Source organism: Squalius cephalus (genome assembly GCF_949319135.1).
Source record: "Squalius cephalus genome assembly, chromosome: 7".
Lineage (NCBI taxonomy): Eukaryota > Metazoa > Chordata > Actinopteri > Cypriniformes > Leuciscidae > Squalius > Squalius cephalus.
In genome coordinates this window covers 24,609,152-24,623,442 of record NC_137128.1, presented here as the reverse complement: position 1 = coordinate 24,623,442, position 14,291 = coordinate 24,609,152, and positions in this window count along the sequence as shown.

The following is a 14,291-nucleotide window of genomic DNA, read 5'->3' as shown; positions in this document are numbered from 1 at the left end:
TAAAATCAAAATCTTAGACTATGGCTCAATGCTGAACAACAAAATGGAGTGAATGTTGATATCAAATGAATCAATTTATATTGTTAGCCATTTTTCCCAGTTTCAGTGTTAGTGCCCTTTGTAAGGCAGAAAACAGTACGATACAGTAAATGGTTTCACTGCAAAGCTGTTCTTTTAATCCAATTTGTTCAAATTTTTACTGGCCTTTAAGGGTGTACATTAGAGTCTCTTCACTTCAAATTTTCCATTGGGCTATACACTTCAGAGCTGCTTTCGGAGCAGAAAAACAGTGTCACAAATCATTTTGACGTGGGGCGACTCACAAGCTGCAGTCAAGTGTCAGACATTCCTACATGCACTCTCCTGTTTGTTCACACTAGCTGTAGAAAATGAGACCCACAGCAGGATGGGACATTCCGACTGTTGCATCTAATGAACAGAATGAAGAATGCTGAAATCTTTCTCATCTAATCTTTTAAATCAATCTCAAATTGATGTATTGGCCCACGCATTTCAAGCAATAACACGCATATTTTATTTGAATGTAGTTGATGATTTCTTGAGAAACAGACACTGCATATATATGTAAAGCAAAACTATTCAAAGGAAATTGCACAAGCCTCCCCAGTAGCATCTGTCATACTTTCTGCTTCCTGATCAAATGACATGTGCATTTAGATATTTAGGGTATGTGTGAGGTGGGGCATTCACAGGCTCTTGCCCTAGTGACAGCTGAGGGCACCCAATTCTTTTACAGAGACCTCTGGGAAAAAAGCAACATCGGACTGTAGCCTGCTTCAAAAATAGCATATTGATAACATATGTTACCTTTGTATTAGTTGTAATGATTAAGACAGAGAGACTCTGGTTAATTTGATTACTTTGATCATTTAACTGATGATTTTTTACAAAACCAACTTGCATTACACTAAAACTAAAATATACCCCCTCAAGGACGGCCCAGCATATATAGTCATTATGCATTATTATTAGGCCTATATATAATGTGACCCTGGACCACAAAACCAGTCATACAGGTCAATTTTTTGACATTGAATAAAAGCTGAATAAATAAGCTTTCCACTGATGTGGTCTGTTAGGATAGGACAATATTTGGCTGAGATACAACTATTTGAACATCTGGAATCTGAGGGTGCAAAAAAATCGCAACATTGAGAAAATCGCCTTTTAAAGTTGTCCATTTATGTTCGCGCTTTTGCTGTATCCACTCACAAAAATACATTTTTTATATATTTACAGTAGGAAATTTACAAAATATCTTCATGGAACATGATCTTTACTTAATATCCTAATGATTTTTGGCATAAAAAAATCGATATTTTTGAGCCATACAATGTATTGTTGGCTATATACCCGTGCGACTTGTGACTAGTTTTGTGGTCCAGGGTCACATATATCACATAAAATAAAATATCATACATCAAAGTATAAATATGTCAAATATTATTAAATAATAAACATAGATACAAATAATAAACAAATATAATAAAAACTAATAAAAATGTAAAAAATGCTCATGATTCAGTGTAATCGCAGTGTGATTATTTTATTCCATATATGTATTGTAAATTGTATTGTAAAACATATTTTTGTCAGTAACTTTCTTATATGAATGAATTTTCATTAAATGCATATTTATTTAATTAGTGTGAATTTGATGTTCTAATACTGACTGATCAGATCAGCTAACTTATATTATTTACTGACCTCTAGAGATGAGACCTTTAGTTTGTCTCTATCACTTTTAACTCTTCTAAATTTCTACACAATTCAAGGTCTTTTTTCCCTGTTTGGGAAGTGACGGAATGCACTACGTCTGATATATCTGTGGCATCCAAGAAGATGCTTAACCCACTTTTCTGTCCTAATCCAATAAGGCTGTGATTCTTTCTGGGTTTTGATCAGACAAGTTGCGAGTATTAGAGTGCGTGTGTTCAAAAGTCACATGATCCTCATACTCATTTTAAACTGCTTTTTAAATTTAAAGGTGCACTATGTAACTTTTTTCAAAATTAGGTAAGTCAACCACTCAACAGGTAAGTGATTTCATTGAACAGACAAATTGCCATATGTAGCTCTCTTACAGAGTTCATTATAAAGCATTGTATATTGTGAAGGGTCATATTCATCCACAGAATCATGAAGAGCCGAAGCACAACCAAAACAATGTTCTTCCACAAAATGCATGCAGTTTTTTTAACAGCTAGAGGGCAAAAAGTTACTGTACCTCTAAACGTCACAGAGTTGTTATTATTTATTGTGACCAGATCATATTTTCCCACGCCCTGTCATTTTTAACTCATAAATTTGTGGGTGGTACATGTTACACAGCCGAAAGGCATTTGTGCGGTTCTTGTGAGACAACCAAGGTCTGGTCAACCCCATAAAAATAGATACCTGAGAAATGCGCTAATTTTCGAGCTCTGTTGCCATGTCATACAAAATGACTTCAAAGAGACCTTCCTTTTAAAGAACATTTAGTGCTGTAACGATTAGAAGGAACAAAAACATGTCAGGAATGTAATGAGAGGTGAGAAAGTGCTTTTTATATACTTTAAGTGTAACCCATATTAATCAGCAAATGAGAATAAGGCAAACCTGTTGTTCAATGTTATTATATTGCCATTTACACCACATTCTAGCAGCCTGTCATTACAGTGAACTGTTCATTGACAGTAGGAACTAAATGTAAATTTAGAATCTAAAGCCTGAACAAGAGAAAGGATTCCTGTCTGTAGAGCAGCTCTTTTTTTTACCAGCCTGAATGTTGATTCTCTGTATTAGATTTTGACCTTAAATGTATTTGTTCTGATGCATCATTATGGTTGCCAAAGCGCAATCTCTTGTTCATAAACTCTGTTTAAATATAGAGTTTAGGACAACAGTATAATTTCTTGTAATTCTACATTTTAATTACCTAAAATAAAATTAAAACTTTTAAGTAAAATGCATGATTGAATTCAAAGAAAAAATGGACATCAAAAATATATTAGTACTGTATATCCCAGCATTGATTTAGAAATTGTGCTTTATTCAAAGTTCCAGTAGATGGCATTGCTCTGCATCCGATGCTCATTCCAGGTGGATTGCTCAAAAGATAAAGAAAAATCAGTAGCAGATCTAATATACAGTAGCTTGACACACAGTGTAGGCACTACGATAACTCAGTTATGCAATAGCATCATAGACATAAATAGCGTCCCACATAATGAAAGTGTGTTGACCTTGCAAAATTTGAAAAGAGCTTGCCATTTTGAAAAGCTGCTTCACTTTGATGCATCAAGAGCAATTCTTTGAAACATTTTCATGCCGTGGCCAATGGATATAGGAAAACAGATTGCTGGCAAGACTACAATACAATCATGTCAATTATTCTATTACATCATATGTTACCTTCAAAAAAAGGTCCTCATGCACCTTTGTCATTCATTCTAGACTCATTTAGCTTAAAAATAACAATGGATTTGCTCCACCACTGATACAGACTGTTTTAATATGCTAATGCCCCTGATGTAGCCTTAATCACACACTTCAGTTTGCTCTAACAAAGGTTTTGGGGCAGCGCCAAATAACACTTCAATGTTCTTTGATAGGGGTTGTGATAACAGCACACCCACCTTAAAATTTACACACACGCTTACACACTCAGACACACAGCTAAAAACATGCCTACTGAAATCTGTACATTAGGAAACACAAATAATACATGCCAAAATGTACATGCTAATTTGTATGCATGAATTAAATGCATAATTGATTGCTGTATTAATAATGCATAGGTGAATACTGTACATATTAAAAGATTAATCCACAATATTCAAGGATGTGACAGTATTCTGGCTGTGCTGTGTCAAGCTGAGTCGTCTATTGCAGTGAATGACGCTCTAGTTGCTTCAGTGGCATGGTTGCTATGGTGAATTTTCACATGGATTGCATGTTCTCTAGTGCCCTCCACAGTATGTCATGCAGCAGACTATAAAAATGCACTGAAAAAAGAGGATGGGAAAAAAACAAAGGTATTTTATGCCTCTCTCTGTAAACATGATTCACTTTGGGCCTCTCTGCTCCTAAATCTCAATTATAAAGGCCGTTTTCTTAGATTCTATGAACATTATTCATAATCAAATGAGAATGGAAGGATGTAATTGCAAAAGGAAATGTAACTGATTTATTTTAATGGATATTGTATCACTAACTGGTAAGTATGGGATGTATTGATTGAAAACAGCTGTGCAGTCACCCCTTTATGGCACCCCAACCCACATGTTTCTTTAAAGGGATAGTTCACCCAAAAATGAAAATTTTGTCATAATTTATCCACCATCATGTTGTTCCAGACAATTGTTCCAAAAAAAAAAAAAAAAAAGTCAATATGTGCCATCAAATGTCTGGTGACCAACATTCTTTAAAAATCTTCTTTTGTGTTCAACAGAAGTTAGAAACTCGTACAGATTTGGAACAACATGAGGGTATATGATCACAAAATATTAATTTTGGGGTGAACTATCCCTTTAATCAGTGTGTCAAAATAAGATTTCAGATCATTTTAATGTGAATCATAGATCATCACAAACATGTATGTTTAGATTTCCATTGGCAAACTGATCTATCTTTGTTACACATACTGTTAGGCTATACGTTGTATAAAACTTTATTTCGATGACATTCTGTTGACTAATTAATGATGTTCCTACAAGTCAACTAACTCATAGTAGAGTAGACTGTCTGCATAGTATCTGCTAACACGTTATTGTAAATGTCTCCCAACAGACATTCTACTGACTATACTTTGCAAGTACTGGTTACAGGTCAACTTATTCTACTAGCCATAACGCCTTATTCTATCCCTAACCCTACCCTAGTCTACTAAAACTCAACCAATGCTCTAATGCAGTGGTTCCCAAACTTTTTCTGCCAGGCCAAGACCCTAATAGGGTCTTGTATCTCCTGGAAGAGGTTTCTTTTGCATACCAATCTGCTGACTGTACACATCCCATAGTCTTGCTGCACTCCTTACTGACCCCAAACTTTTGAACGGTATAGTGTACATTCCTGAACTTTCTGTAATGCATTTTGCCCACAATAAAAAATGTAGCTGAACTTTTGTTTATGCATATTTCATTTTTCTCAAAACTTAGTTTGAGAGCAAAAAATAATTGGGGGACCCCCTACAGTACCACCACGGACCCCCTGTGAAGACCTCTGGTTTACAGTGTATTCAGACACACAAGCATGCATGCTTGCAGATGCACAGACTGCTTTAGCCAAGCAGACACAAGCACACAGTGTAAGTTCTTCAAAGATTCTCTCCCTGTCAGGACGATGCCTAATGAGTGTCATTCATGGAGGAGCTGAAGATGATTCATCCACTTCATGTCTATAGGGACATCACTGAGTTTGCAAAGGAGGAACAATCTGAGTGTACTTAGATGAACTCATATTTCAAAAAAAGCTTGATTTCTGTGTTCCCACATCTATTTCATGCATGTGATACATCATATATGTGTAGGTTGTAACTGACAGTATATGCATTACAAGACAATTCTGTCATCAATTAGGTCACTCACCCTTGTCTCATTCCAACTGTATATTAGGCTATTTTATTTATTTTCATAAACTTAAAATGAGGTGCTATGCAGAATTTCAGTGATGCTCATACATAAAATAAAAGTGTGAGTTGATTTTCCTTAGTCACCTTGCATGTCAAGTCACTATGATAACAGGAAAATTATTAATTGATTGATAATTGAGGTATTTATTTTCTACCAGGTGTTCAAAATATGTAATTTTGTGTTTTTATTGAAAAACTATAGTTCTTCCAATGTTTCATCATCGCGCTCTAATTGATATGGTAAAATAGACGCCATTGGAACTGTCTTTACAGTGTGTACAATCGCTGAGCTTTAGGAAGCTTCCGGAGCTGAAATTCAGTCATGGTAATGGCCGTTTAGCTTTCAACACGTGCTGCAAGATGTAGGCTAGACCAATCACAACCGACCGGGCCATCAGGCCAACCAGAGCAGATTAGGCTTGCGGAAAGGAGGGAATTGAGAGACTGAATCTTCGGACGAGTCGTTTGAGAATCATTGAAAAATGAGGTGATGTGCAATATATATTATGAGAGTATTAAAGTGTTTTTTGACCTTTGATGCATAGGAGACCTTCAAAACAAAATTAGAAACCTTTAAAATAGCATAATAGGGGCACTTTAAATGAACAACTACCTAACATCTCCTTTTCTCTTTCACCGAAGAAAAAAAATAATACAGGACTGAAAAGACCTTGCCGAAAACAAATTCATTTTGCCTTAGGTAATGCAGCCCTTGTGGGTTTGAGATCTCCCGTCACTGCCTGTAACAACACATTTACTTTACCACTCAATTCCAACTCTTCTGACTCTCATCCAGGCCAAGGCGTAACTTCCTACATACAGGCTGAGCTTCTGCCAGTTCTGTGCAGTTCTGTGTGTGCTGCCCAGCAGGGGGGAGGCTCACAAATGTTTTTTTTTGTGTTTTTTTTGCAAAAAGACTGCTGCACGTTCACATGCATGAGAACAGTTTCTTCCCCTGCAGGCAATGAAACCGCCTGCTGATCACTCCAATCCACAAGCAAACACTATACACAGTTTTTTTCAATATTACAGAGGGTCCATGCAGAAACAAAACATGACATATAAGCCTCACAATAACTACCAAGCTAACAAAAATATGTCCTAAGAATGTTTTGCTTATGTTCCCATTAAGTAATGAAAAAGTATTTTCTGAATGTTCTCAGAAAGTTCAAAACGTCCAATTTATTAAATGTTTTTTATTGGTTATACGAACGTTAAGGGAACATTCCATTTGATCATTTTGCAAACATAATGGGAATGTTACTTTTTGACTGTTTTCTGAAAATTCTGAAACAAGTAGCATTAGAAAATGTAACATTAAAAAACATTAAATGAACGTCCAACCAAATAGTTTAAAGAAAAAAAGTTCCTGTTCCCTGTTAGCTGGGTACATTCAGCTTCACATTTACATGCTTGACAAGAGTCAGTTTGGTTTGTTTAAATGGATTTGCCAATAATCTGATAGAGTACAGAAACATGTACATTTAAATGTACATCAATAGATTAAGCAATAGTTCATTACTATCATTATCTAACAATAAGCGAGCGTATATTACTCTCAGATCTTTTTAACACATTTATATGTTTCAATCAACAGATTTTCCCTCAAAATAAGTGCCGGAAATGCAAAAACAATCCACATATTCCAACATAGCCTATAATAAGCCAGATTTTAACTATGTGGATCAGTATATTTTAGTAAACATCAAGATTTTATAGAAGTGATTCTGTTACATCAACTCTTCTTTTGCATTCCCAAAGCCTCTGTGTGGATCCTTGTAACAGGATTTGGGGGTTTCACAAGGCATGACCTACATTTTCCACAATCACCATTTTCAGGTGTTTCAGCCCAAAGGACACTCTGCTTCGACCTTATAGCTACATATGAGAGCCAGAGAAAAATGTGAAACAGATACAACAACAAAAAGCATAAATAATTCTACAAAAAAAGGTGAAAACAGTCAGAAGCATATATAAAGCAGCAGGATTGATTTATCTGCCGAGGGAGGGGAGAAAAACAACCCTGCAAAAGAATGAATGAGACTGAATGATGATGTCTACTACTCCATTACCAACACATTTGCTTTTGGACTGGCTCAACAAATTCAGACAGCAGCCAGACTGGAGTCAAGGGAGGACCTTGGAAGCTGATAAACCAGTGTAGCTGTTTTCACATATTTACTCTGTAAATTATTACACTATAACCACATTTACATATTAAACTTGGCAAATCTAATTAAAATGTTTGAAATTACTTTTCCAGTAAATCAGCAAAAATTATAAAACTGTAAAAAAAACAACAACAAAAACACAACAACAACAAAAAAAACATGTCTGCTGTTCACACAAGCTGGACCTTTGTCCGGACCAAAAAAAACAACAAAAAAAAACATTTAGCCATGGTCCGCTTAGTTTCCTTTTACGCAAAGAAGAAGATATCACGGGATAATCAAGTTCGTTGAAATTATCCATCCTCTGCCCAAATAATCACTCTGCCCAAGTAGCAGTGCTTTGCCTTCTGAGAATATAGTTCCCAGTATGTATACGGTTAGGGTTAAAAGATGTCTATGTCTCATGTGACCTTGTTATTTGTACACGCTGTGACTATACAAATCACAACAATGTTGGCGCTATTTTGTCACTTATTGGTAGCAGTATGCTAGCTGGAGCCATTTACCTCCAGTCTTTGTGCTAAGCTAGGCTATAGCGGTAGGTGCGTCTGACAGAGTTACGGCACTCACGGAGATGAAAAGGGTATGTATGGACTTATCTAACTCTGGGGGATACGGTGAACAAGCTAAAGTCCCAAAAAGTCGGCGTGTTCCTTTAAATGATTGCTTAAAGTAGCCCTATTGATGATCTAAATAATAGTTTTGTTTTTCATGCTTCTAGAGGACCAGTGGTTACGTTCAAACTGTAAAGTTTAAGGAGTGATAACTGCATTTAAATGTGGGAGTGAATCCGCTAAATTATAGTCGTCAGTCGTGAAATTGCGATGATTGACATAACCATAGCAACATGAGAACTTAATAACCATAGCAACATTTTGACGTCTAATAATGTTACGATTTTTGTTACATTTACACTTTTGTCATAAGTTTACATACACCTTGCAGAACCTCCAAATGTTATTGTGATTTATTTATTATTAAGAAGGATAATAAAAACATTGTTTTTATTTAGTACTGCCCAGAAAAAGCTTTTTCACATAACAGATGTTTAGAGCCAGGGTGTAAACCTTTAAATTGGATGATTGGTGTAAATTGTTCTTATTTTGTTGAAAATGCATTTATTCATTTAGTAGCCTTTAGAGGCTAAATAAGATAGCTATTAACACGTAAAAGAAAATAAGAAAAAATTACACATCACCATCATCTTGCTCAAAAGTTTCCCCCTGGCTCTTAATGCATTGTGTTGCATTCTTGAGCATTACCTTGCCAATTCTGAAAGATGTACAGTAGGTAAACATATGACTGTAACTATACATTGCAATCCTTTTGTAAAGGTTAAAATATTAATTTAAGAGCTCAGTGTTGAGACCTTGATATGACAGGCGATCTGACGAATCATAATGCAGATATCCGCCATTTTTGTCTGACAAACAAACCAAACAGTCAGTGGATTTGAACTTGAAAAATTGTGTGTATTGACATCTTTCTGCAGTTCTGATGTTCATTCATGTTTAATTCATGCTATAACTAGAAGAGATGATCAGTTCACGTGCTGCTTGAACTGAGGCGCTAGGCTACACATTAAAGCGCCACAAAATGGTATTTGTTGTTTGAATTTCATAAAAATTACAGTTTGAAAGCTGAGACTTTATTTCATGCCAAAAGTAACATGCTCTGTCTTGTCTGTTGGCGCATTGTGTCATATATTTTTTACTGTGTGAGAACATGATGTGTGGAGTGAGAGCGGAACGGCTTGTCGGACGTAGCAACAGTAACTAAGAGGGGTGGGTCTTTGTGAAAGGTCAATCTTTTTTTAAATCTTTGTGGACTCGACTCGGACTCGGATGGTAAGGACTCGGACTCAAGTCTGACTCAGCCCCCTTTGGACTCGGACTTGATTGGTTAAGGACTTGGGCTCGACTCGGACTCAGCAAAGGTGGACTCGGACCCAACGTTTTGTGCCTCGTTCCGAACTAAACTTCCAGTGTAAAAACGCCCTTAAGGTCCTTGCACACTTCGAAGTCCGAAATTTTCGTATGCGTTTTTTCGTATTCGTCATTCGGTGGCTCTGAACTGTCAAAAAACCTCTCAAAATACTTGCTATGGATGCGAAAAATGCAGAAAATCAAACCCTATTCGAATTTTTTATGCCGGATGAAAAACAGGATGTGATGTCACCAGATGTGACCCTAAAAAGTACAGAATGCTGAAGTATAGCCTACTTGTTTTTTTTTTTTCTACGTTGCCCATTGCATAGTATTTTCTTCCCTATTGTGATGTAGTTAAATGGCTTCTTGAACAAGAAATAATGTAGGGCGGGACTTGATTTTGTTCATCAGGAATTGGATCGTTGTGGATCTCATGTCAGTGACAGGTGTCAGTGTAAGGGCGCATTGTGAGATATAATAGATAGAAGTCATCAAAATGTTGACTAATAATAACGTTGCGATTATGAGATATAAAGTCAGAATGATGAGAAATAAAGTTGCAAATGTGAAATATAAGGTCACATTGTGAGATATAAAATCAATATTATGTGAATTAAAGTTGTGGTTGTGACATATAAAGTCAACATTTAAATATATTGTGAGATTTAAAGTGAAAATGATTAGAAATAATGTAATTAAGTCACATTATGAGATTGGAAGAATTTTTGAGGCAGAACCAGGCTTCCATAAGCAAGAGCCCATCAGATCATGCCATATTCTGCATACAAAGAATATTGTCATCATTAGAAAAGTAACTTACTGTTTCTTCTGCTCATGCTGTGAGGAACCATAAAAATGAAAATACATAGGAGAGAAAAATTAGTGCAGCATCCCAAGAGAAACATCTACTGTAGACTGATAATACTGCTACATCATCATGCACAGTCTCTTAGATTCACACGGGAATTAATGATATCATAATAGCCAAACAACTTCATTTACATGCCAGGTTGTGCATGAATACAGTTTTACAACTTATTTACGCACCACTGTTCCCAAGCAGCTCTTTGTGCCTCCCAGGGCGATCCCATTAAATTAGGAAAAACTCTGCAGGAAACAGAAATACAATTTCCTCATTCAGCTCGTGAGAGAGTTTTCATTTTGCGGTTAAACCCCCAGGCTCACCATAATGAACTGGCTTCCATTAAAAGTTTAGCTTTATTTGCCTGCCTCTGTTGCCACAATGAGGTGTTGTAAGAAGAGACATGTATGGTAGACATGCAAATGTTCAGTGCACGGCTTGAGCTGAAATTTGTTAAACAATCTTCATCGGAGGATAAACGTAGGTGTCCTGTCCTTCTGGTAACCTCAAGATGTCTGCACAAGCTTTTTGCACCTTGCTTATATCAAGCATGAGAGTATGAATAGTGTCTAAAATGTTGTTTTTCAGATTCAGAAGCAGCACCGCCAAGGCCATCGGCTACACAATGTGCTCTCACACTCATCTTAGAGGGAAAAAAGCATTGATTGGAAACACTCTCGTTCTATACAGAGTCTGCTGAGGAGTTGCCATGGCAACCTCGCAGAGATGGAAAACTTGCAGTTCTTTGCCTCACAGATTCATCGTCTGGCTGTGGTTAAATAGGACAGTGTGTTGTCCTGTGTTGATAGCACTGTGTATGATGGACGGAGCTGATTGTGTTAGGTACATGCACCTGATGACTCTGTGTATATCTGTGTTCATGAAAGTACATATGTGACTGTGGAAAAATACCACTTTCTGAGGCAACAGAGGTAGGAGGGCATCAAAGCACGTCCAAATCCACTGTTTACGTAGCCTAACATCCTGTCAACTAAGATGAATTTGTATGGATGTTTTTGAAGGAAGCATGCGGTTTGGGCAGACGGTGGAATAGTATCTGATGAAGACGTTGAAAGTAAATTAATTCATGAATGTCATTTCCCCCCTTTATTCAGCTTACCCTGTTATACTTACTCTCATGTCGTTCCAAACCCATAAAACATTGGTTATTTATTCTTTGAAACACAAATTAGGTTTTTATTTTATTTTACTGAAACCTGAGAGGTTTCTGGCCCTCCACTTATTCCACGAAAACTTAGAAGATCCAATAAGGTCATAAAGGCATAGTAAAATCGAGCGCTTTAATCCAAGTCTTGTGAGGAGGTATAATGGCTTATATGATGATCAGATTTAATGTAGGCTTTCATTCACATCTAAGCACATACATAGAGCTCATCAAATATGGTAAACATGGAAGCTCAAATGTGCCTGCATCACACTTTAAAATAAAACTCATTGGTTTGCGTTTGAACTTCCGTGCTTACCATATTTGATGTGCTCTCTATATATGCGTTGACTATTGTTTAGATGTAAAAAAAAAGCTTAAATGAAATATGTTAATATAAAGCGATCTTACAGTGCTATGCATAAGTTTAGACACCCATGCTAAAGTTGACTAAAAAGAGGAATAAAAAATCATCTTTTGGAAAATGAACTTAATGCCTTAATTAAAAAAAAATTGGGAAAAATCCAACCTTTAAGGACACCAATTTTCTTTGTGAATGAATAATGTATCGTAAATAAATAAATGTTCTTCCTTAAAATACAGGGTGCATAAGTTTGGACACCCCTATGTTAAATTCCCATAGAGGCAGGCAGATTTTTATTTTTAAAGGCCAGTTACTTCATGGATCCAGGATACTATGCATCCTGATAAAGTTCCCTTGGCCTTTGGAATTAAAATAGCCCCACATCATCACATAGCCTTCACCATACCTAGAGATTGGCATTTCCAAAATTTCCAAAAGATGATTTTTTATTCCTCTTTTTAGTCAACTTTAGCATGGGTGTCTAAACTTATGCATAGCACTGTATATATTCACAGGACTGAGACTATATTACAGGATTAAGACTATAAGTGAATAGATAGAAACCTTTCAGGTTTCATTAAAATAAAAGTATGTGTTTAACAGTATAAGTGTGAGTAAATGACAAATTTGTCCTTTTTGGGTGAACTTTCCCTTTAAAGTTGCATTTCTGCTGATAAATTAGCACAGTCATCAAATATTTGCTTGGTTATTTTTTATGCATCATTAGATGTGACATAATGGTGCCTTGTAAACCGACAACAAGTCGCATTCTGGGTTATAGGGCATCAAAAGAACAAAGAATATTTATGTGCTGCCACTGTTACCTGTTAATATGGTCTAATGCAACATACAATGTAGTCCAGAATATCCAAAGTATAACGAGATGTCTGCTGTGTGAAGGCTTTATTTGACAGTCATGTCTGTCCCTCTCTGTTGGAGGAACCACCTTGACATTACCTTGACAGGTCGTGCCTGACAGCCATGAAATGAACTTGACATTGTCTCTCCCCCTTGGAGCTGATCTGTGGATGCATTATCTTTGCCAGATGACCCCTCCATCTGTCTCCCTCTGTGTACTGCATTCAGGCTGTCCTCAAATAAAAAAAAAACATTGCTTAGATCATGCAAAGCAAGTTTAGACGTTCTTGCATGTATAATCTCAAAAGTTTTTGTTGTTGAAAGCTGAGACATTATAAGGTGAATTGATGGGCCATTTGTAGAGAAATCATAAAAAGAGCACTTGGGTTCAGCTAGTTGCAGTCCTGTATTGATAGAAAGTAACACATTATCTAGTCTAATCTAGATGCAGATCAACTTCTAAACCATCAGTTCACATTCAGATAACACTGGCAATTATTCAGATAAATATCTCCTTTTTTGAAAACCAAAATTAGTCTCTTCAAAGTCTTGAAATAAGACAGCATAATGCAAAAAAAGAGCACATTAATACTACACTGAAATCATCTTATTATAGACAATCTGCTGGTATATTTGATAAACCCATGTTCCTTGCCCATTTTGTTAAGCAATCTATAGGAGACAGATGGTTTGGATGTATACACGCAGTGTTATTTTCTGCCAGATGACATGCTGATAGCTATATCAGAGAATAAACACAATGTGCGCTTTCAGGTTTGAATGAAAATTTAATGGAACAAATGGAAGAAACACGAAAATGTAAAAATACGCTATGTACTTTCCAATGTTGGAATGATAAGGGACTCAAACATCACTCACCTTCATTTTAACAGACGCTGTGCTGTTGTTTGCATTAGCCAGGTGACATAAGAGATGTTTTCATGTTGCAGTATTTTTAGTGAGCAATGGCTCTTCGCTTCAGGGCAATAACATGATGTGCATCGGCCCAATGACAAGCTCGAAAGTAATGGATCAGGCATCTATTAATCACTTTTTCTCTTAGATGTCTCTGTTTCCTTGTTGTCTTAGTCTCTGATACATTACACGGCTATTCACGCTCTACTCCCCTCTCAACACAATGCATTAGGTCTTCAGGGGATGCTGTATGAAATGATGGGGAGTGAGAATCTCTTCCTCAATTTAGGTCAGCTTTCTGACCTACTTAGGACCCACTGATTGGATTCAGCAATGCTAACCAGACCCACTTTCCCGGCTTTTAACACTTCCTAGAGGAATGTGTTTAATCCAAAA